Below are 21,455 nucleotides of genomic sequence, written 5' to 3'. Positions count from 1 at the left end.
TAGGCTGCCAGGCCAGGAGGATCCCTGGGGCTGCCTGAATGTGATCTCCCACCAGTGACCATGGAAGGTCTTGGAGCCCTGCAAGTCCTCATCAAAGACTGAGGCTCCACTTCTCATTGCCAAGCAGATGGGGCTGTTGAGGGTGGTTTGAAAAGGCACTGTCAAAAGATGAAGAAATCAACAGGAAGAATTCAAAGTAGTGAGAAAAGACTGTGAAATAGTGAATTTCCTTAATTTTTAAATATCTCTCATTTTTTTCAGATGTAAGATCGTTGTGCCAGATGCAAGAAATGGACCCCAATGTCATACTCAGAAAAGGTGCTGGGCTGTGATTGCAGCATTCCAGCCTTTTGCTGTGCATCCCACCCCATGTGCCTGTGTCAGCAATGGTGGGACAGCTCTGCAACACACTGCTAGAAAATTCCTCTTGCAGTGCTGACTTGCTTTTCATTCTATTCCTCCTGGTTTTCTATTGCTCCTGTCGCTGCCAGTGCAGCAGTGGATCTGCTCCTACAGAAGGGATTGCTCTCTGTGTGCCTGTGTGATGTCTCAGGTTTTAGCTTTTATATTTTTCAGATTCTGTGCTGCTTTATTGTGTGGGTCTGAGATTCACATTAGGGGATGGTGAGCTCTCTGCACAGAGTAGGGAGACAAAACAATTCCTGCTCCAGCTGAGCACCAAGGACAAATGATCCCAATCTCAGCCCAGGAGCACAAACCCCGTGGGCTGGAGAGAGAAAAACAAGCAGGGTGGGACTGCCTGGGCTAAAGCTGGAATGGGACAACGAACAGCAAGATGCAAATGGAGCAGAACTGATCAAAGTGAGAGACCCTGTGAGCAGGTGTCCATTTTGTGACCATTTTGGTTCATCTTGGTGCAGCCCTGGCTGGGCTCTTGTGCTGCCCAAGGTGTATCCATGGAAGCCTTTGAATAAATTCCTGCTTTGTTCTTTAACTCTGTCCAGCCTCTGTTCCAGGTCAGCCTTCCCAAGGCATCACCTGCCCTTGTCCATGCACAGATTTAAGATACCCCTTTGCAAAGGCAAACAGGAACTGGAAAGAGCAATAAGTAAAAAACTGAAATAAAAATGTATTTATGAGATTACTCAAAATGCATATTTCTTACTATTTTGTGAGGATTCTGTCTGACACCGGCATGAGGGTGATTGCTTGGGAGCAGAGACAGGCAGGGATAGGAAAGGAAACATCTGTGATCCCTTTTTGGAGTGTTTGCTCTTATTCATCCCCTTAGATGTATCCCAATGTAAATAACCTTTCAGATCACTTTACAAAGTGATTGCTAAGTGGGGCTGAGGAGAAGGTATTCTGTAATGTAATAATTTCTGTCTTTTCTCTTCATTTTCCTGCTTGGTCATGGAGAGGAAATGTGGCTGGTTGTTAATTTGGAAGCATTTGTAGTGGTGAAGGCATAATAGATATGAAAGTTCACAGGACTCTGACAACTGCCAGTGTACTGAGGCTTGCAGAGGAAAAAATGAAAGGTGCCTGTAAAGCATTCCCATTTGTCATGGAAACCCCACAATACCCCAGGACAGCTGCTTGCCTGGGATCTGTACCTCATATGTATGGAACCAGAACAGACATGTGCTCTGCTGTACAAAAAGTACAACCCCACAGAGACAGGTAAATCATTCTTTATAAGGGAAAAGCATCATCTAGAATTAATGTTTTCTGTAAAAGATGATTTTCAGGGTTTGCTTGCTATCCACCATAATCAAAAATATGGCTTAAAGCACATAAATTACAGTATTTTATATTCTAATGGCCTAGTGCCTCCTCTGGAGATGGATTTGGTGGTGCTGCAAGTGTGGCTGCAGAGCTGGTGGGGTCTGGTTTGGCAAGGAGCTCTCCTGCTGTTGAGCACAAAAGTGAAACAGTGGGCAAAAGTTTCCTGGGAGATGCTGGCTCTGGAGTCTTTCTTCCCCTCAAGCACTCTCTGTGCTTTACCTTGCTCCCCAAATCAAATAATTTGGTGAGGTTTCACTTGAAAATCAGAATTAAAAAAACAGTCCAGGGCTGAAGCTTTACCAAGCAGCTGGGAATTAGGAAAGGCTAAGCTGTGATGCAAAGGGAACACAAATTTCATGCAAAGGGTGACCTTCTGGAAAACCTCCCTCTGGTTGTTTTGGGGTGCATTTCTTTTTCATGAGGTATCTTTACAAGGGTTTCAAACACAACCTTGAACTTCAGTGTGACTGGGACTGCCACAAAAGGTCCTTTAGAAAACCAGGAGTATTGCTGTGAAATTCAGGGAGGAGAAATAATCCCCATCAAGCTCCCTGTGAGCCTCCTTTTTGGTATATTTTTAGCAATGGCTCCTTTTAGTTCAGTCTGTGTCAGGAAATTCTGCACTGAGCTTCCCCCTGTGCCACGCTGCGCCAGCAACGTCACACGGGCGGAGCACCTCTGGGTGCAAGAGTTTCTCTCATATTAATTCCCTTAACTTTGGCAGATCCAAAGATTTCCTGCCATCCTTTCTTCTTCTCTCTACTTTTTGGTTATGGCTTCAAATAACCAAACCAAATAACACAGTAAGCCTTGTAGAACAGGGCTGACAAAATTATGAAAATAAAACAGCGAGATTAACCCAATTGCAGGCTTAGTGTGCACAGACATAGGAAAGTGAAAGAATACTGAAGGAAGCTTTCAAAACTTTGTTTCTTTGCCAGAGCTCAATCTCCAGACACTAATTTAGCTGTGCTAGTAATGCATTTAAATGTGTTCCTCTGTTAAGCAATATATTCCCTGTGGAGCAGCTCTGGAGCAGCTGTGAGCTCTGCAGGCTGAGGTCCCTGGGTCAGGAATGCTCCCATTCCACCAGCACAGCCCCTGACTGCTCCACACACCCTCATCTGTCTGCAGAAAAGGTGAGTTCCTGCTCTCAAACTGTTGTGATTCATCTGCTGACAGAGGCTGAGGGCAGCTCGAGGGTTTGCTGCTCTGCCAGAGGGAGACAGCGTGGATGGAGACTCAGCATTACTTGGAGACTCAGCACTGTCCCTGTCACACCTGGAGATTCACCACCATCCCCTGTCACACCTGAGACTCAGCACTGTCCCTGTCACATCTGGAGATTCACCAGTATCCCCTGTCACACCTGGAGACTCAGCACTGTCACACCTGGAGACTCAGCACTGTCCCTGTCATACCTGGACACTCAGCACTGTCACACGTGAGACTCAGCACTGTCCCTGTCACACCTGGACACTCATCACTGTCCCTGTCACACCTCTGCTGAGAACATCACTGCCTTTGCTGTGAGGAGCAGTGCCTGGCTGCTGCATGCTCACATAACCTGCTGCTCCCATGCATTCAAACACAAACACTTCATTTTCTTTAACCTGGTCTTCCTTTTCCAGTGCCCCCAGGCTCCCAGAGAGCCCATGGCCAGCTGAGACACCAGAGCTGAAGGAGAACAGCCTTGACTTTGTTGCTGCTAAAGAGAGAGATTACATTTAATGTAAAAGTTATTGTCTTGGGCAGCCTTCATCTCACCAGTGCACAATTCCAGAATGCTTTAAATTAAGTCTGGAGGCTAAAAGTGTGTTAGTCATTGCCCATACATCTTGGGGGAAGCAGGGCTCTCTAAAGTTATTGTTAGCATTAGGCATCTGGTTTATGTTTATAATGATTTATTCAGCAGTGGGAGACAGGTAAGGAACTATTGTGAAAGACAAACTAGAAAAGATTGGGTTTTTCAAAGTTCTGAAGCCATTGTTAAATCAAAGTTGTCTGACTTCAAAAGGAATATATAACTTGATTAGATTCTTTAAACAATGTACAATGCTCACAAAGTTGGCAGCTATTATTAGAGGCAGAGTTGGTAGCACAGCCTGCTCTGGAGGTTCATGTCCCTTCTAAGTACAAGATCCTGTTCTTATGTCATGACTCTGGCTTTTGGGGTTTTTTTAAGAAAAAAAAAAATCAGCCAAGTACTTCAACAGCCTGCAAGAGCCAGGGAAGAATACTTTTATTTTTTCAGAGTTAGAATAATTCAGGAAATCCTTTCTTTGCAAAGATCTAATGCTTCCATACTTTGAAAGGGGGACTTGCAATCCAAAGTAGGAAGATGGGCTTTGTGCTAAAGAGGGCAGGTTGCCATTGCCATAAGTACAATACAACAAGGGTCTGGCCACAGTTTTTTCAGTTTTATGAGGCTCTGAAGAAGTCTAGTTTGTGTCTGTGCAGCAGGGCTTTGCAAGGGCTTAGCTAAGATTAGAGAAGAGTCTCTGCTTGTGTCTCCTCGTGCCTGGCCCTCACTGGCCTGTGCCCCTGGTGGAATTGATCTCCCTCATCTTCTGTGCACAGGAGCTGGGGAGGGACCAGGGGCAGCCCCAGCAGTGCTGAGGGATGGAGCAGGGATGGAGCAGGGATGGGGCTGTGCCTGGAAGAAGGAGCCAGAGGGACAGGGCAGGTTGGGAAGGACAGGCTGAGAGGTTCTTTGGTTCTCTGCCTGTTTGATCCCCTCTCCCTGCCTGATGGGTATTCCCTCCCTCTCCTGCCAGAAAGGACACTCACAAGCAATAATCCTCATTCCCTCCAGGTGTGGATCAGGCAGGGAACACCTCTGGCTGCAGCTGCCCCAGGCTGGGGAGCTCCCACCTCAAGGGCAGGGGGGCAGCCCAGGCCCTCCTGGGATGGAGGTGAAAGCTGAGTCTGGAGATCCTCAGCTCTTTGCTGAACACACAGTTATTCACCTCACCCGCTTTTTGGATCAAAGAAGCTGCTCTGGCTTGCAGCTGATGCACTCAGCAGGTTCAGCCTCCACAGTGGCAATCCCAAGCTGCTGGACAGGGGCTTCTCAATTTTCTGTGACACAGAATGAGTAAATCCTTGTCATCACTCTGTTCTCTGCTTTGTTCCAGACTAACCTGTCTTCCTGCTGAGGAGGGGTGAAGGGACACAGGGGCTGGGCAGCCAGAGGTGCCAGCTGCCAGAGCAAGCTGGACATTTCCAGTGCCTGCTGTTTGCCTGCAGGATGAAAACCACATCTGGGCAACTATAACTGCATGCAGGCATTGGATTTACTTACCTTGGCTTTTTATTCTCCAAAACACCTCATGACCCAAGGGATGACCCCACCTTGGGTTTCCCACCCTGCCAAGGAAAACTTCAATAAAATGTTGTGGATTTGGGGGGTGTACACTGTTCATGGAGAACTTGTCAGCGCTCTGCTATAAACTCAGCACACCTGTGCCACCAGGTTCAGCCAGTTCTGGGCAGAGTCACCTGTCAGACCTGCAGCCACCCCACAATGGAAATAAACAACCCATGTTTTGCATGGCTGCCCTTCACCTGAGGCGAACCCTACACACACCACCCCTCCCATCACTCTTGTCCTGGCCAAGGCACCTCCTCAAAGGTGTCCCTGGGCTGGGGAAGGGCAGAGCACACCCTCAGTGCCTCTGGGTGACAGCCCACTGTGGGACACACATGGTGTGAGCACCAAACCAGCATTCAGCATGGGGAGTTCGTGGGGCTGCTGGAAGAAAGCCAACACCCCACTCCTGCTCAAGATAGAAAAATGTCCCAGCCCTGGATCCACCCAGCTCAGCCAGAGCAGGGCTGCTTGGCCAGACAACAGGCCTGGCTCTCTCTCCAAAGTGGATATGTGCCAAAGGGGATTTTTAATTTCCAGATGCTTTTAAAATAAAAATAAAGCCTCTGCTGTAAACTGGCTTTGAATGGACGCCTCCCCTTCAGCCAAATAGCTGACTGATACCAGTGAGCTGACTGGGCAATAAAACCTTGCACTGCAATCTGCTGCATGGTGAGCACTGACCAGCCCTGTGCTGAGCTCTGCAGCTGGACAGGGCTCTCTGCAGAGCTGGGGGTCCCACAGACCCAGCCTTCCCCATGGAGCCTGCCCTCCCCACAGAGCCTGTTCTCCCTGCCACCAGGCAGGCAGACACCCTAACAGAGCCCTCTGGCTCCAGATCAAAATCTTCATGCACTCTTCATTTCCATTTTGCCCCTTTGAGGAGAGGTGAAAACACTTTGCGAAAAGAAAGTTGGCAATAGTGCAATGGGAATGAAAAGATTTTGGGGGAGATTTTTGTTTGTCCTGAGCATTCATAAGGTGTGTGGATGTGGCACTTGGGGACATGGTTTAGCAGTGAACACAGTGGTGCTGGGTTAATGGTTGGACTGGATGGTCCTGCTGGAGGAGATCCAGGTGTGCAGCAGCCCTGCCTGGCAGCACCTCGGGGGCTCCTCTGCCAGGCATTGTGTGACCCACAGGGAAGGGAGGACGCATCTAATCCTTGCTCCTGTTTCAAATGTCACTCGATTCCCCGTGGCACCTCACAGAAGACTGAATGGACAGCAAGCACAAGGGCAGTATAATGGTTATGCCGGGAATGCCTTTGAAGAGCCCTGGCCTGCCCCCGCAGGCACCGGCTGGCACCGGGGATGCCACCACGTGGTTCTTGTGTGTCTCAAGTTTGGAAGGTGGGAGACAGGATCCTCACTACAATATTTGCATCTGGATTAGAATTTCAAATGCCAGAACGTACATCTGTGTTGCTCCATGTTAGTAATTTTTTCCTGACTTGATGTGCCCGGTCATTGAGTAAGAACCACAACAAATTTGCTTTTTCACCCTGCTCTTGTTTGGCTTATTAATTACATCTCCTGTAACACTGCAGCCTGGCCTCAACAGATTCGTTTGGGATTCTCCTGTGCTATGCATGCTGTAGCAGCAGATAGCAGCACACAATCATTTAACATATGAATGCTGTCAGAGAGTTTAATCAAACCCAAAATTGCTGCCTTTGTGCCTCGCACTAACTCGTTGTGACTGCACGAAGTGAGCCCGGCTCCCCAACACAAAGAGCAATCGCAGCCTGGCTCTTTGTGTACTCTCTTTGTATAATTTCCTGAACCCTGCCCTGTTCCACCTGCCCACTAACGTTAAGCTTATTTATGGATAATTTATATGCAGCCCATTCCAAATGCACAAAATGCACGGGCTTTATTTTTTCAGAGGAGCTGTGGGAACGATCCTCTCACCACGCGTGTTCCCTCCACTCTGCAAGTCCCGAAATCCAAATGCTCCATCAGCACTTTCTGAGCCTTTCGGGGAACACCGATGCGTTCCTGCCCTCGCACCGGGAATCCAAACGCTCTTTTGGGGGATGGAGGATAAGTCACAATTTGTTTTTAATTTTTTTTTTTTTTACCAAACGCACAGTCAGGCCGGCCGGGCGGGCTGCTCCCCTCGCAGCGCTGACCCGGCGCTGCCGCAGGAAGTGCGGGGTTCCTGCTCAGCATTGTTCCCCTGCTTGTTTGTTCCGCGCCGGGAAGGAGCAGAATAAAGGGCAGAGTACGGGAGCAGCTCCCGCGGAGGGACCCGGCAAACCAGACCGTGTGCCCTGGATGATCCCTCAGGAGCAGCCCTATCCGCACACAGCCCCTGCTCCGCTCCCGAGCCCGCACGGCTGCTCCCAAAGGCTCCTCTTCACGGAGAACAGGCACAGCTTTGCTGGTACCATCCCAGTGCAGCATTCAAAGGAGGGATGTTTCCCTCCCAAACTGTCTCTTCGATTTCATCACCCCTTGAAATGTGAATGCGACCTCAAGGCAAGCCAGGCTGATGCTGGTTGTGTTTCAGTAAAGCTCTGCCCCTGCTCTTCTCTTAAATTTACTCTTGAAGGCACCCATCACCCTTCTCCTGGTCCCCTGTGACCACTCTGGGACTTCAACACAGTCCTGCACCAGCTCTGCCGATGCTGCACCTCCTAGGATGTTCACTCCAGGCAGGCAAAGCTGAAAAAAAACCACCCCAAAAACCAGCCTGTCTGCTGAGCAAAAGGTCCAGGAGGCAGAAAAATAAACACAGGAAAAGCCACAACATTCAAGAACTGGACATATCACTGGGTACTTAAATGGTGACAAGGTCCCTACAAGCTGTGTTTGCAGAAATGTTTCAGAAATGGCATAAATTTTACATGAAATAAAATAATAGCAAGACAACAGTGTCACAGATAGCGTCTGTCTGGCACTCCAAACAGCTGATGTGGTGACTTCCAGTCTGACAGAGCTGCCAGGCTCTGAAGGAGCACACTGATACCCCCTGAGAGATGGGGAAACTGAGGCAGGAGTGCATGCCTCAGCTTTCCCCACCAAACCACAGCAGCTTTTGTGTGCTGGGGAGCTCTGCAGGGAAAGCTTGGATTTGACCCTCTGCCACCCTGCTCCTGTTGAGTGTGCATAAAAAACTTCTGCTTTCCAATGAAAAAACTTTGTTCATGGTCTTCTTTTTTTTTTTTATGTAGGGCATGAATGGGAATATGGGACAACTGGGATTGACTCCCATTCCCAGGAATTGCTGGCCTGACATGGACAAATGACTCATTAAATATTGCAAGGACTATTAAAACTATTGCTGATAAAAGGCAGGAATCTGGGAAAACAGACTAGACTGGACTATTTTTAGAAGCAGTGGCATCTGGACAGCATGAGAAATGCTTTGTACAAATTTAGTACAGCTGATGTTTGAACAAGAAGTTTGCTGGCAAGACTCCAGCACAGGCACCGTGACCAGCACAAAGCAGCAGCTCCAATGCCAGCCAGGAACCCAGGGCCAGGTGTCACTCAGGGCCACCAACAATAGGGACACGAGAGCAGACAGCACTTGGGGGGGCTCTGGACAAGGATTTGCTGTGATGCCGTGTCCCTGGGCAGGTGTGTCACACCATGGTGCCACCACAGCAGCACTGTGCCAGTGGCCAGCTGGTCTGCTTCAGGTGGAGTTGGAGTGGAAGGCTGGGCAAAGTTTGTGGTCAAAAAAACCAACACTGTCAGCATTTAAAATAGCCAAACTATTTAAAAATTAAGTGCTGATGACTCCTGATCCCAGACAATTTTGCCTGCCTGTATTTCTGCAGCAGCTGGGCTTGAGAGAGGGAAAAGCCCTGCAAGTGCAGTGTGGTGCTCCCCAGTAAGGGAACATACTCATCTTACATCCAGAGAGCCATTTAAATTGCTGATAGAAAACACACATTGCCTGGCATGTATTTTCTCTCCACCCGTGCAAGGAATTAATCTCTCTCATGCTGTTACTGATACATCCCTCTTGGTTTTATTTAACAATGATTTGGATTTGGAATCAGGGTCCAACTGACTCCAGGTGTGACTGAGGGGACGTTGGCCTGGTCCACTGAGGTTTGAAGAATGAGTGGCACAGCTCCTCCCTGCAGACTTGTCCTGCACAGACTGAGGTTGGGGGGATCCAGCCAGGCATGGCCAAAGGCAGCTCCAGGAACTGCAGCTCCCAGTTTGCAGGACAATGGGATGGCCAGTGCAGTTATCCCCTACAGCGTGTGGGACTGGACACTGAGGGTGCTGCACAAGCCCAGGAACCTTTGCTGCCCACCCTAAACCCAGACACCAGCCTGGAGTGGGGTTTTTGTGCAATCTGGCTGCCAAGTCCTTCAGGACACCTGTGCAGTCAGTGCTGATGCCAGGGGTTTGGGGAATGGCAGATTTGCCATCATGATGTGGCTAAAGATGGTGGCCCTGGACTGATGTGTCCTCATCCCCAGCAGCTCCTGCACCTCCCTGCATCCCTGCCTGCCTGTCCTACCTCCTTCCTCATCCCTGTAGGACACTGCTCTCACCCTGCAGATTGGACCCCTGCCCTCCCCTCCTCTTTGAACACAGCAGCCCCTGCACCACTGCTCCCAGTCTGGCTGTGCATTCAGAGGCTGGTTCCAGTCCTGGCAGGGAGAATCTGCCCCAGATCCCAGCAAGGGCACAGGGTGCCACCGAGCTGGGGGTGAGAGGGAGCCCAGCCCTTCAGTCACAGCAAAGGCAGCAGAGACACTCCTGATGGCTGTGTCATGATGGAAGTAATGAAAAAGTGCCCAAGTTAAACCCTGGCCATCTGTCTCTGTTTTGTAACCTGCTTCTCTGTTGGAGCTGGCAGCTCAATGGCTCAGTTGGCTATGGACCTTTTCCAAAGGTTACTGGAGGGAGTGTGAACCATCTTGCCATGACCTTGGGCTCCCAGACCAATTTCTTCATGGAAAAAGCTCTGGGTAAGTTCTAGACACAGCACTTGGGCACAGAGGGGGCAGCTGTGTGTGGCAGGGAGCCCCCCAGAGCCAGCTCACCCAGGTTTGCGGCCCACCAGCAGCAGAAGAGGCAGGCACAGGGAGAGGGAACCAGGAACTGGGGAGGGGGTCTGGGCACAAAACCTCCTTTGTGCAGCCCAGACACACAGAGGCCACAGCACCCCTGAGACTGGCAAGTCCCTGTCCCCTTGCCCAGTGACAGAACAGACTGTCACTCCCCTTCCCCACACTGCATTTGCTGTGGTTGCTCATTGTTTGTGTTTGGACATCCACTGGGTACTGGTGAAAACACTGAGAGCCCAGACAAAGCACTGAGAGCCCAGACTCACAGAGTTTCGTGTATTTCAACACCACTGATTATTCATCCAGTAATCTCAGATTCAGTGTGGTTTTTATTATTTGCTACTCTTCAGTGTCCTGTTTAAAATGTTTCCAGCCCAGGCACAGGAAGAGCTGCCCTGTGCCCCAGCAGACACGCACACACAGCAGAGCTCACTGGCACAAAGCACTTCCCAAGCATCTCAGTGAGCAAAGAGCATGTGGGAACAACCCAGCTCAGCTCAGCAACCCTCATCTTTCCCCAGAGGAGACTCTGTTTGCTGTGGTGATGACCTCTGTCTCCATAACCAATCATTAAAACACAGTATTTATTTCCTATGTTCTTCTGTTTCTCCTGGAGGATACAATCATATCCCAGAGTCAGCAGTCCAATTATTCCTGTCCCTGCACTGTGACCCCACGTGCAGGAGAGACACTGTCCCAAGGAGATGTCTACAGCTGATGGGGAAGCTACTGAGGAGGGCAAGGTATACTGGGCTGGCTAGGAGGCAAAACCAGAGCTGTTTTGGAGTTGGGGTGCTCTTCTGAGCAGGAGGTCAAAGTATTTCCCAGAACTTCCCTGCCTGCAGGTGGGGGAAGAGCCTGAAAAGAGTTGATACAGATCAATGGTGCATTGGTTTTAGATCTTGTTTTCTCTATATACCCTTTGCAATGCCTCAGCTGCCACAGGGCAGGTGTGACACAAGCTGACAGCATGGAGAGATGCATCTGAGAGCAGCCAAACCCCTGTGTCACCTGCAGCCCTCGAGCATCTCTGAGCACGTCCTGCTCTGCACACCCGGCTGGTTCCGCAGGGCCATGCAAAGGACTCGCAGCTCAGGGGTTTAACAGAGCTGAGCAGAGGAAGAAGGGCAGCAGATTCCTGTCCTGTGCTGTGAGTTATCGGCCCAGACCTCAGCAGAGGAGGCCCTGAAGAGCCCTTTGCAGGTAAGGCTGTTGAATCTGCCACCTGCCCTGACTTTGGGCCCTAACTGCTGCCCAGCTTGCAGGGAAGAGCTGTGCCACCCTCCTGCCTCAGGCTGCTCACAGTAGTCAGTGTCTGAGAGAGCATCTGGGCTCTGAGCAGAGGGAACAGGAACCCAGTTGAAATGGTGAACTAAAAATAGCCCCATGTGTGAGTGGGAGCACACTGTGGTTGGCTGGGGTTTCACATCCCTGAGGAAGCCTGAGCTGAGCAGGGACCCTTCACTCCTGTTCGTGTCCACCTTCCCCCTCTCCCTCCAGAGACACCCTGGGGACTAACCAGCAAATAAATGGCTTTCCACATGACACAATGGCTTCTGTGATCAGTCTCCATGAGATGTGGTTTGGTAGCTTTGCAAGAATCAAGCCAGCTGCCAGTATGGCCCAGAATAAATGAGAAAAGCTGAAACAGAGCTGTGGGGATGGAGAGAAAAATGCTGGGGCCAAGGAACACAGCCCAGGCCACCTCAGGAGCACTGCAGAGATGGGACTGCCTGGGAGGGAGCTGGGCATGGGTGACCCTGGGGAGCTGCAGAGCTGCCCTGCTTTGTGGATGCTGTAGAGAGAAGGAAATAAAGAAAAGTTGAGGAAAGAGCTGATGAGAGAAGCGCATCTCAGGGCATTTAGTTTTAGCAGAGTCAGGCTATCAAGGATGTGGGTGTTTGTTCATTTGACTTTGCTGGTTTGGGTTTTCATGAAGTGCCTCCTAGAGCCACAAAAGCCAAACTCCAGATTAACCCAAATCTGCTGCCACAGTCACATTACAGCACTCAGGATTACAAATGCAGTCTGCACCAGACCTCATCCATGTGGCTCCTCCACACAGAACTCCCCGGCTTGTCCAAAGGGAAAAGACAGATCAAGGTGGATGCTGGGTACCACAGCCCAGCAGCCTCTGCCTCTGTACCCACTAGCCCACACCTGAGACCCCTCCTGCCCCTTCGGTGCCTGGTGTTGGACCAGCCCCATCCATCTGTCCCTCCTGACACCCCAACCAGCATTCCTGCAAAGCCCTCATTACTGAAGCCTATGCAATGAAACATGAAGCATTAGCATTTCAGTGGCAATTCAGGTGTTTTTCACCTTTCCAGTGTCTGCCTTGGACACCTCACCCAGTGCAAAGGGGAGGTTTCTGTGAGCCACCAAATGCTGGGCACTCACCCAACAGTGTGCCTGCAGTTTCAGTGTCTGTTGGGTCAGAGACCACTGGGATCCTAGGGATGGTGCCTCACTGTCACAAAATATTACTGCTGATGGAAAAAGAAGTTTGTTGCTCACTCAAGAAAAATAAATCCTTGACCCTTTACGAGACCTGTGCAGTAGTGGCGCCGTTGACTCCTTGTGAAAGTGTGTGGGTGGGAAAATAATCTGTGCTGACTTTTCTGCTGGCTCTGTGAGCTGTGTCAGACATACACCCTCTCAATAGATGCCTGATAATGCTCAGCTACTCCTCTGCTCACAGCCTGCAAGCCCCTACAGAAATACTGACTGCGAGCCTGGAATTAGAGTCTCCCACTCATTATTTGAGAAGGACGTGCCTTTCACAGCCAAGTGGCCTCTATTTGCTTGGGGGGAAACATGTGCTTATCTCTTATTTATGTGATTTATTTCTTGAGATTAATGCATCAAATTGGCTTGCTCCCAACCTCTCAGTAAAGTCTTGGTTTTTGTGGGGTTGTCCTGAACCACACTAAGTTTCACTGCCTGTTTGCTGAAACTGAGAGGAGGATTTTTATCTCGATCATAAAGCAGAAATTGGGGGTTTTTCAAATGTAAGGCAGTCAGCATTGTTTTGATCTGCAGGCAAATGATAGCCTTCTCTGAGTTCAAGGAGGGCTATTAAATCAGCCCTGTGGAGATAGAGCAAACAAAACCAGACAGAGCAAAGGAGAGAGGGGGAATGTTCCTATTCACATAGGCACGAAAGTAGGGGAGGCAAGTTAATGATCAGCTCATCTGGGGTGTTTACTTTTGCATGCCACTGGGGTAAACAGAGCCATGTCATCCCTCCAGCCTGCCCTTGTTTATAAATACACAATAACATTTACAGCTGAGCTGGCTGGGCTGCTCTGGTCCTGGCTGGAGGAGCCAGAGGGGTCTCAGCTCCCACTCCTGCATGGGACAAGCCCTACTTTCAGGGCTCTGCTGCTGCAAATCCACCTTCCAGCTCTGTGTTTCCATCTCTTTTTGCTGAGAGGCACAAGCTCACCTGCCAGCGCAGTCCCTTGGGCATGGCCTTCTAAAAAACCTATGGCAACACCTTTCTCACCTGATTCCTGTGGATCCTTGGAGCTACTACCCCTTTGCACTGCTGGGTTCAGAGCAGCAGCAGGTCCCACAGCCCCTGTTGGTGTTTTACAACAGCCTGAGCACACACAGAGACCAACAGGACACAGAGACCAACAGGCTCATCTTCCTGTTAGCCAACCCACCAAGATGGCAGTCAGAGTGAGGATTTGAAGTCATTGGTGTTATTGACTGCAGGTCATAGTTATCCTTCAAAGAAATCACATTTCACCTAAAACATAAAGTTCTTACAAGTGCTATAAAGTTCCTGTTGATGCCACTATTCAGTGAACCCCAGGGGAGGAAACAGAACAGCAAATCCTGGGTGATTAATTCACTGCAGCTGATGACTTAGTGCAATGTTTTTGTCCTGGATTCATTGATCACCGCAGAGAAAAACTAACAATCTTCCATTTTTTTTAAAGTTCCTGCCCTAGCTCTTGGTGCTGACCTGCCAGCACTAAAGGTACAGTGTGCTGTGAGTTTGGAATGTGCCTCCAGGAGGACGTGTCACGCAGGGTTTGTCTGCACGCAGATCTGCACCGGCTAAAAGACACTGATGCAACTTCCTGTACAGACAGGACTGGTGGTTTAAAGCAAATTTCCTTGTGGCTTACTTAAAACCCACTTCCAAACAATTAAAATTAGATATATCTGGTTTAAGACTAAGACACAGTAGTGGTCACATAGGTTTTTCCCACCCTGAGTGCTGCATTTGCAGTTTAATCAGTGCAATTCCATGTGTGTCCTTATATCCACATCACATGTAAAAGTATGCACTGAATCTACATAATATTTCTATGAATAATGACTGATACTTATTATTTTTTTGTTAAGTAATTCTGTTGACAAATTTCTGCCAGAAATTGCATAGAGGGCAAGAAATTCTGCTTCTGTAAATTGTCAGTGTAGTTATCAGGGACAATTCATCCTAGTTTTTATTACTAAAACCATAATCCCATAATGATGGAAAAGAAAACTGAATAAACTGCTGAATAAATTGGGACTAAATTGGTTTACATGGGAATACATGTTTACAGAAAATTGTTGTTCACAGTGACAAATGCATCTCCCCATTTGCATCCATCCTCCCGAGGGGACTTGCAGAGCCCTTAATCAAATTAAAAATAGCCAAATGAGCATCAGTGGGTTGTATCTTTCTGAGGGAGGAACAGTTCTGGGTTGCTTGATGTCCCTCACCTATAAAAAGCAAGTAATGCCTAAGCTGGCATGGATGTTTGCATGAATATTGGCATGGATGCTGTCTCTTGTCATTGCACTGCTGGCATTTCAGGCTAATATCAAGATCAGCACAGGATAAAAATTGGAAAAAATGTAATCATCAATTGTTACATAATGAATGTGAAAATGCCAAACTCTGCACAGAACCTTATTCACAATAAATTATTCAACCAGCTGTAATCAAGGTCATTTCAATCTGAAAGCATTTTCTATTGAAATCCCCAACAGTATTCAGGCCCACCATTCAGTGTTCATTGCCCAACAGTGAGAAAGCCACAATTGCTCTTGTGTGTCTGATGCCCCAGGGTGGTGGGGCTGCCCCTTGAGGACGTGCCCACCAGAGCCCTGACAGAGCCCTGTCACCCATGGAGGAAACCAGCACAGCCTCTTTTTCGGGAATGTCCGACCCATTGTGACTCACACATTTCCAAAACTGCCATTCCCTTCTGCTGGGGTTTGCTCGGTCCCTCTCCTCCACGGTGGCTCCAGGAGGATGAGCTCTTTGCTCTGCAGCTTGAGCCCTTGGGTCATGAGGTGCCTGTGACTTCATGGACCTCATGCATGGTGGCACCTGTGCCCACATCACAGGGACCAGCCCCTGGGGTTTGGAGCTGGGCATGGGTGCCAGGACAAGTCAGAACTGCCTCTGCTCTGCTGGAGCTTGGCTGGTCTCTGGGAAATCTGACTGGGGCTTTTGTGATGGAGGTTTATCCATGCTGCTGCCTAAGCTGGAGAGAGTGGCTGAGTTTCCAGAAGGACAGCCTGCAGCAAGTACAGGGAAGCTGCTGACAAAGGGTCATGGGTAGAGAGGGGGATGCTCTGAAATGCTTTGCTCGGCCCGTGGAGCACTGTGCAAGATGGTTTTGTAGTTAAAGCTCAGGCCAAGGCCCCCAGAGACTTGAGCTCAGAGCCTCCAAGCAGAGCTCTGCATCCTTGTGCTCGCATTTCCCATCCACACAATGGGACAATGACCCTCCCTCGGCGCCTGGACGCCAGCAGGACAGTCCCCACAGCAGCTGCGACATGGACACACTGCTCTGCTATGAAAGACAGACAAAGATGTAAAAAATTCTGGCTGTGCTTTCCTAAAAAAATGCTGAAGCTTTGCTAGAGAAGACGTAAGGCTTCTCCCTGCAGCAGCACCAGAAGTAACTGTGCAAACTGTCCAGCGCAATTTAATTCCTTTCCTGGAGTGACTAACACCTCTATTATTCCCATCTGACTGCTGCAGACATCCTGCCACACAATTGTGTTAAACTCTGGGGTGAGAAAGATAACCGGGCCTAAAATTAAATCATCCAGCACATTTTAATATTAGCACAGGCAAGGAGTGAATTCCTCCCGGGTGGAATTCACCTCTTCTTGGCAAAACCAGCCCTTGGTACCTCACCAGCAGCAGTGATGTGCTGTGAATTGTCTTTTTAGTTTGTGATCCCCTGGCCTGGGCAGAGCCTTTCAGTGCAGGGACCTGCCCTGCTGCCCCTGCCCTTCACAGGGTGCTGAAGGAGGTGCCAGGTGGGTCATGCATTGCTCAGACAGCTGGAGATTTATTCAAGGAGGACAAGCAGGCTGGGGACACTAAGAGTGTGAGCAGATACTCCCATGTGAATAATCTGGTTATAACCAGAGTCTCGTGGCATTTCTGCCTCTGGGAGAAAAGACAGCAAGAAAGGCAGCACTGAGCTGCAGCAGGGATATCCCAGGCTCCCTTGGCTGCAACAGGATGGCTGCTCTGTTTTCTTTCAAATATAGTTTTCTGCCAAAAATAACCCTCTGGGGCTTGTCACGGTGTCTTTTTCATAGTGAACTCCAAAAGCAAGTTGGGCTTGGAGGTGCTGAAAGCTCCTTTGCAGGGCCTGGCAGGCAGCCTGGCACTTTGGGGCACCGCTCGCAGCCACTGTCTGCCCTCCGACCCCAGTCAGCGGTTTGCTCATTCCGGCAGCGAGAGGAGAAAGACTCAGTTTCAGGAGAAATATGAATTGAAATGTGACTGATGAGCCTGCAAAGTCACTGCAGAACTCTGGCCATGCACAGGCATGTGGACTGTCCTCGCAGGCTGTGTCCTGACTGCAGGACCGGTTATCTCGGCATCTCTCACCGGATAAAGCGGCTCGGGGGCTGCTGATGGAGAGCCAGGGCAATGACGGCTGCCTGCGACACCCGGACCTTTCCGCACCGGTCCTGCGGGGATCCCCGCGGCTCTGGGATGGGACAGCAGGGTCTCGCCTCAAGGCAGAGCAGCCGTGGGGCGCACAGCGCAGCAGCGCACACCGGCACGCACCGCGCATACCGGCACGCACCGCGCACCCCGGCACACACCGCAGCAGCTCACACCGGCACACACCGGCACACACCGCGCACACGGGCACACACCGGCACGCACCGGCACACCGGCACACACCACCACACACCGGCACACACCGGCACACCGGCACACACCGCAGCAGCACACACCGGCACACACCGGCACGCACCGCGCACACCGGCGCAGCCGGAGCCCTCCGTCCCCCGGCTTCCCGGTGGGATTTCTGCACTCTTGTGCTCCCTCTGCTGGTCCTCAGCCCGCCGCCGCTCCCGCACCTCTCCCGCACCATTCCCGCACCGCTCCCGCACAGACTCCGCCGCGTTTCCCCCTGGGCAGCACCAGCAGCGCCCTCAGCGTGTCTCCGAGCCGGCCTGCAGGGAAGGAAGGGTCCCAGTGCCAGCCGGACAGACGGTGCTGCTGGGACTGCTCCAAGCAGGGCATGCCAGCATCCAGACGGGATCTGCATGTTCAAAATAAAAACTTTAAACATGCTCTTGGGAGTGATACTGCAAGACATGGCTATGAAGAAGATGGCAAAGACTTAACTGGGGCTGCAGTGATCACGGTATTAAATTAAAGTTACACAAAGAGGACACTGGATTTATCAGCCCAGTTTTGTAAAAACACACTGAGTAGCTTTTTGCACCAACACCTCCACAGCTTGCACTGTTGCTGTCACCACTGGCAGAGGTGATGTGCCCTGCTCTGACACTGCACAGGTACGGCTGGCCACCAACCTGCCACCAGCAGAAATGGAGGACACCAGTTCTGGGCAAAGGCTGCAGCTCAGCACAGTGGCTGTCAGACACCAGCCTGCTGAAGGGGACAAGAACACACCAAATCAGGCCAGGACATTGTGCTGCAAGGTCTGGTTTGCAGGCTGTGCTCCAGGACTGCATGGGGTTCTCCTGCCTTTCTGTCTCAGCATTACTTGCCAGCTTTATTAGAAAGCTGGTTGTTGTTTTAAGGCTGCTTTCTGGCAGTTATTGCCAGCGAGGGACTGAGGTGGGGGAGCTCCTCTCTGCACGGCGCAAATGGCAGCTGCCAAGACGCCTTCTCCAAGGCCCCATAATAACTTGGTTATGGCTCAGACTGCCTCATCTCAGCCAGACATCTCAGAGAGTGACCCAGCACGGGAGGCTGTTGCACAGCCAGCCCCCCCGGATCAAAGTGCTGTGTCCCCATCTCCATCCCTGTCCATGCAGTGACGTCCAGCTGCCCCACTCACTGCCATGGTGTGGTCCTGTTCCTGATGTTCTTGGGACTCAGACAGGAGTTACTGCTTAGCAAAGGAGGAAATACCTGCCCCAAGCAAGCTAAAACTCACTGTGCCCCAGGAGCAGCCCAGCAGGAAAGGGAGCTCCAAAGCAAGGGGGAAGGAAGAGGATGCAAATTGAACAACAAAAAGAATGCTGCTATCCTCACACTGCCTTCTCCTCCTGCCCAGCACAGCCCCTGCACTCTGAAGCCACAGTGACCCATGGTGGATCACTAATCTGGCCTCTGCCACCACCACCCCAAAATCCAGGCAACTCAATGCAGTCTCCAAGTCCAGCCTCCTCTGAGGGTAACAGGCAGCCCAGCAGCTCCCAACAGCGCATGTTGCTGTTCAGGGGGTGCAGATGCAGTATTTGAGAGCTGCTTTCCAGAGCAAACAATAAAACTTTAAAATAAGTGTGAGGTTCTCTGAAAGTCACTGAATTCAATGGCTGAGCCCTGCAACAAAGGCTCTTCCTGAGTGTGGTGGCTCCCTGCCCACCGCCCTCCCGGGGGGACGGCAGAGGCGGCAGAGAGGAGGTGAGTGCTGGCTCCAGTTTGTAAACTGTGACTGCTGGAGAAAACAAAACCTGAACAGGAGTTTCAGTAGGTCTCAGTGCCTTTCACTAACACAGCTGGTTCCCAGGGGTGACCAGCACCACGAGCTGCTGCTTTTCCCCAGCCCCAAGGCACCTGTCTGCCCACTCTGTTGAAGCCCTTTCAGGGGGAGCTGCTGGTGCTTCTGCCAACACTAGCTGCAAGTGCCGGGTGATGCCCCACAGATATTTTTCCTCGTGCAGAGCTCACAGTTGGTTTCTGCACACCACAGGGCTACTCCCATCTAACCACCACCTCACAACCCAAGTACCTTTAGGGTGTCCTGTTCTGCACTGGCACCACTGGCAAGGAAGAGCCACTCATCAGTGCAGGCAGCCACCGTGACCCCGAGCAGTGCTGCTAAAAGGAACCAGCTGCTTCTGCATTTTGCAGGTCGGTCCTTGCCTGAGAGGAGGTGAAACTCCACATCTGACTGATTGCTGCAGAGCCATAGAGGACCAGACAGGCACAGCTGGTGTTCTACAGCACAGGGCATTCTCCAGGTGAAGCACCATCACTGACCCTTTCACTTCATACAGACTTTTAGGCAAAATATTTTCCATAGAAAAATCCCTCATCTTTCAAAACTGATTTCTCTGAGCATTTTTCTGGATGCAAACAGTTAAACACATGTAGTTGTCTCCCATCTTAATTCTCCTTGGTATCATTTACAGCTGATATCCTTTCAGTGCATGAAACCACACAGGCAAAGTAAGTGAAAGTACAGAAGAATCAGGGCTCAGATGGTGAAACTTTCTAAAATGAAAGAGTACAAATTTTCCTATGGTTGAGAACAGCCCTGTTATCTCTCAGGGAGGCAGCAAACTTTCCTCTCTGAAGAATAGGTAAGTAGGTAATACCAAGTGAGGCAGTCTGGCACAAATGTGCTCAAGGAGAAGCTCTACAATATATTGCCATATACTGAGAGAAACACATAAGCTCCATTACTCCTGTTAATTCTGCAGCAACATTATTTTTCCAAATCTTCCCCAAACCAGATGTGGAAATATTTAGCTACCTCTGCACTCCTCCAGGCTCAAGACTGAACTACGTGTTTTGAAGCAGATGGGAGGCAGAGGGAGATGGAAACCGTAACTGGTTTCAGTGAAACTCATGGATTTCCCAATTCTTGGTATCATTTACTGACATCATGAAACTAATTTGGGCTTTTTCTTCTGTCTCTTTACAGTTAGGTATTTTCACCAAGAGGATGAAATTTCTCTTTCTTGCAAACAAAACTGGATTTCTTTCCTTCAAGGAGTACAGAAATGTAGATTCTTTTTTTCCCAAAAGAAAAATTGAGAATTAATTAATTTTTAAATTAGAATACTTTGTTAGATGTAGTCAGTGCAAAATACTAAACTAAAAGGCAGCAGCTTCAATAGCCTGTCTCATCACTGACTCTCCCAAATCACAAATCAGTCTGCAAAACAAAAGGGAGGTCACCTTGCTTTCCTCCTCGGCATTCTCTGTGGGTTCCACAGCCCTTCTCTGCTGGGTTTTTGTGTCTCCCGCCCCCTTGGTGTGCTCCCATGAAGCTGGGACACTCAGGACCATCCAATGCAGGTGTCTGCTGGGGTGATGGGCTTCTTGGGAAGGGCTGAGCTGCTCCTGGAAGCTGATGACTGCCATGGGTCTGCCACTGCTCTCCTGGGCTGCAGCCAGGGCACAGCAACAGGAGCTGCCCCACAAGACACTCTCCATGCCCCCTCCATTAAAAGACATTAATTATTTTTTGCAGTTTTCAGCACCCACTGAAATAAATAATGTTGGGCAGAGACATAATTACACACCCTTTTCAAGCTGTGCAGCTCTCAGGGTGGGTGGGGATTCTGCCGTGCACAGTGTTTGGATGTACACGTGCATTCCTGCAGGGAGCTGTGTTCTGTCCCTTCACACCTGGCCGAGTTTCCCCAGCAGCATCACTCCCAGCAGGGCAGGCTTTGGGGCTGGCATGGGCCTGATCCCGCACCCCATCCTGAGGGCAGCCTGGAGGCACTGCCCGCTCACTGCCTGCACATCCTCCCCTGCTCCCCAGGAGAGCTTTATCACACCCACTAAACTTGACATTTCATAAAGGAGAAAAATTAATGAAAGACGAGCAGAGAGAAGCACTAATTTAGGAAAAGCACTAATTAGACATATTCTGGGTGGTCTCATTTTGGCGTTCTGCCTTTTGGGCTAGACTGGTTTTGCTGCCGCTTCCCTTTCTCACACTTCTTCTCCTCTCTCACCTTTCCCAGCACCTACAGCCATCCCTGCAGGGCATTTCTGTGATGTTGGGCTCTGGTGTCTGGGGGTCACAAGGCACTGCTGGCTGCCGCTTGACTGGGTGCAGGATTTCCTCCATCTCCCCAGGCTGTTCCATC

The sequence above is a fragment of the Zonotrichia albicollis genome, chromosome 14, assembly GCF_047830755.1.
Source record: "Zonotrichia albicollis isolate bZonAlb1 chromosome 14, bZonAlb1.hap1, whole genome shotgun sequence".
Classification (NCBI taxonomy): Eukaryota; Metazoa; Chordata; class Aves; order Passeriformes; family Passerellidae; genus Zonotrichia; species Zonotrichia albicollis.
Note: the sequence above shows the minus strand (reverse complement) of the source record.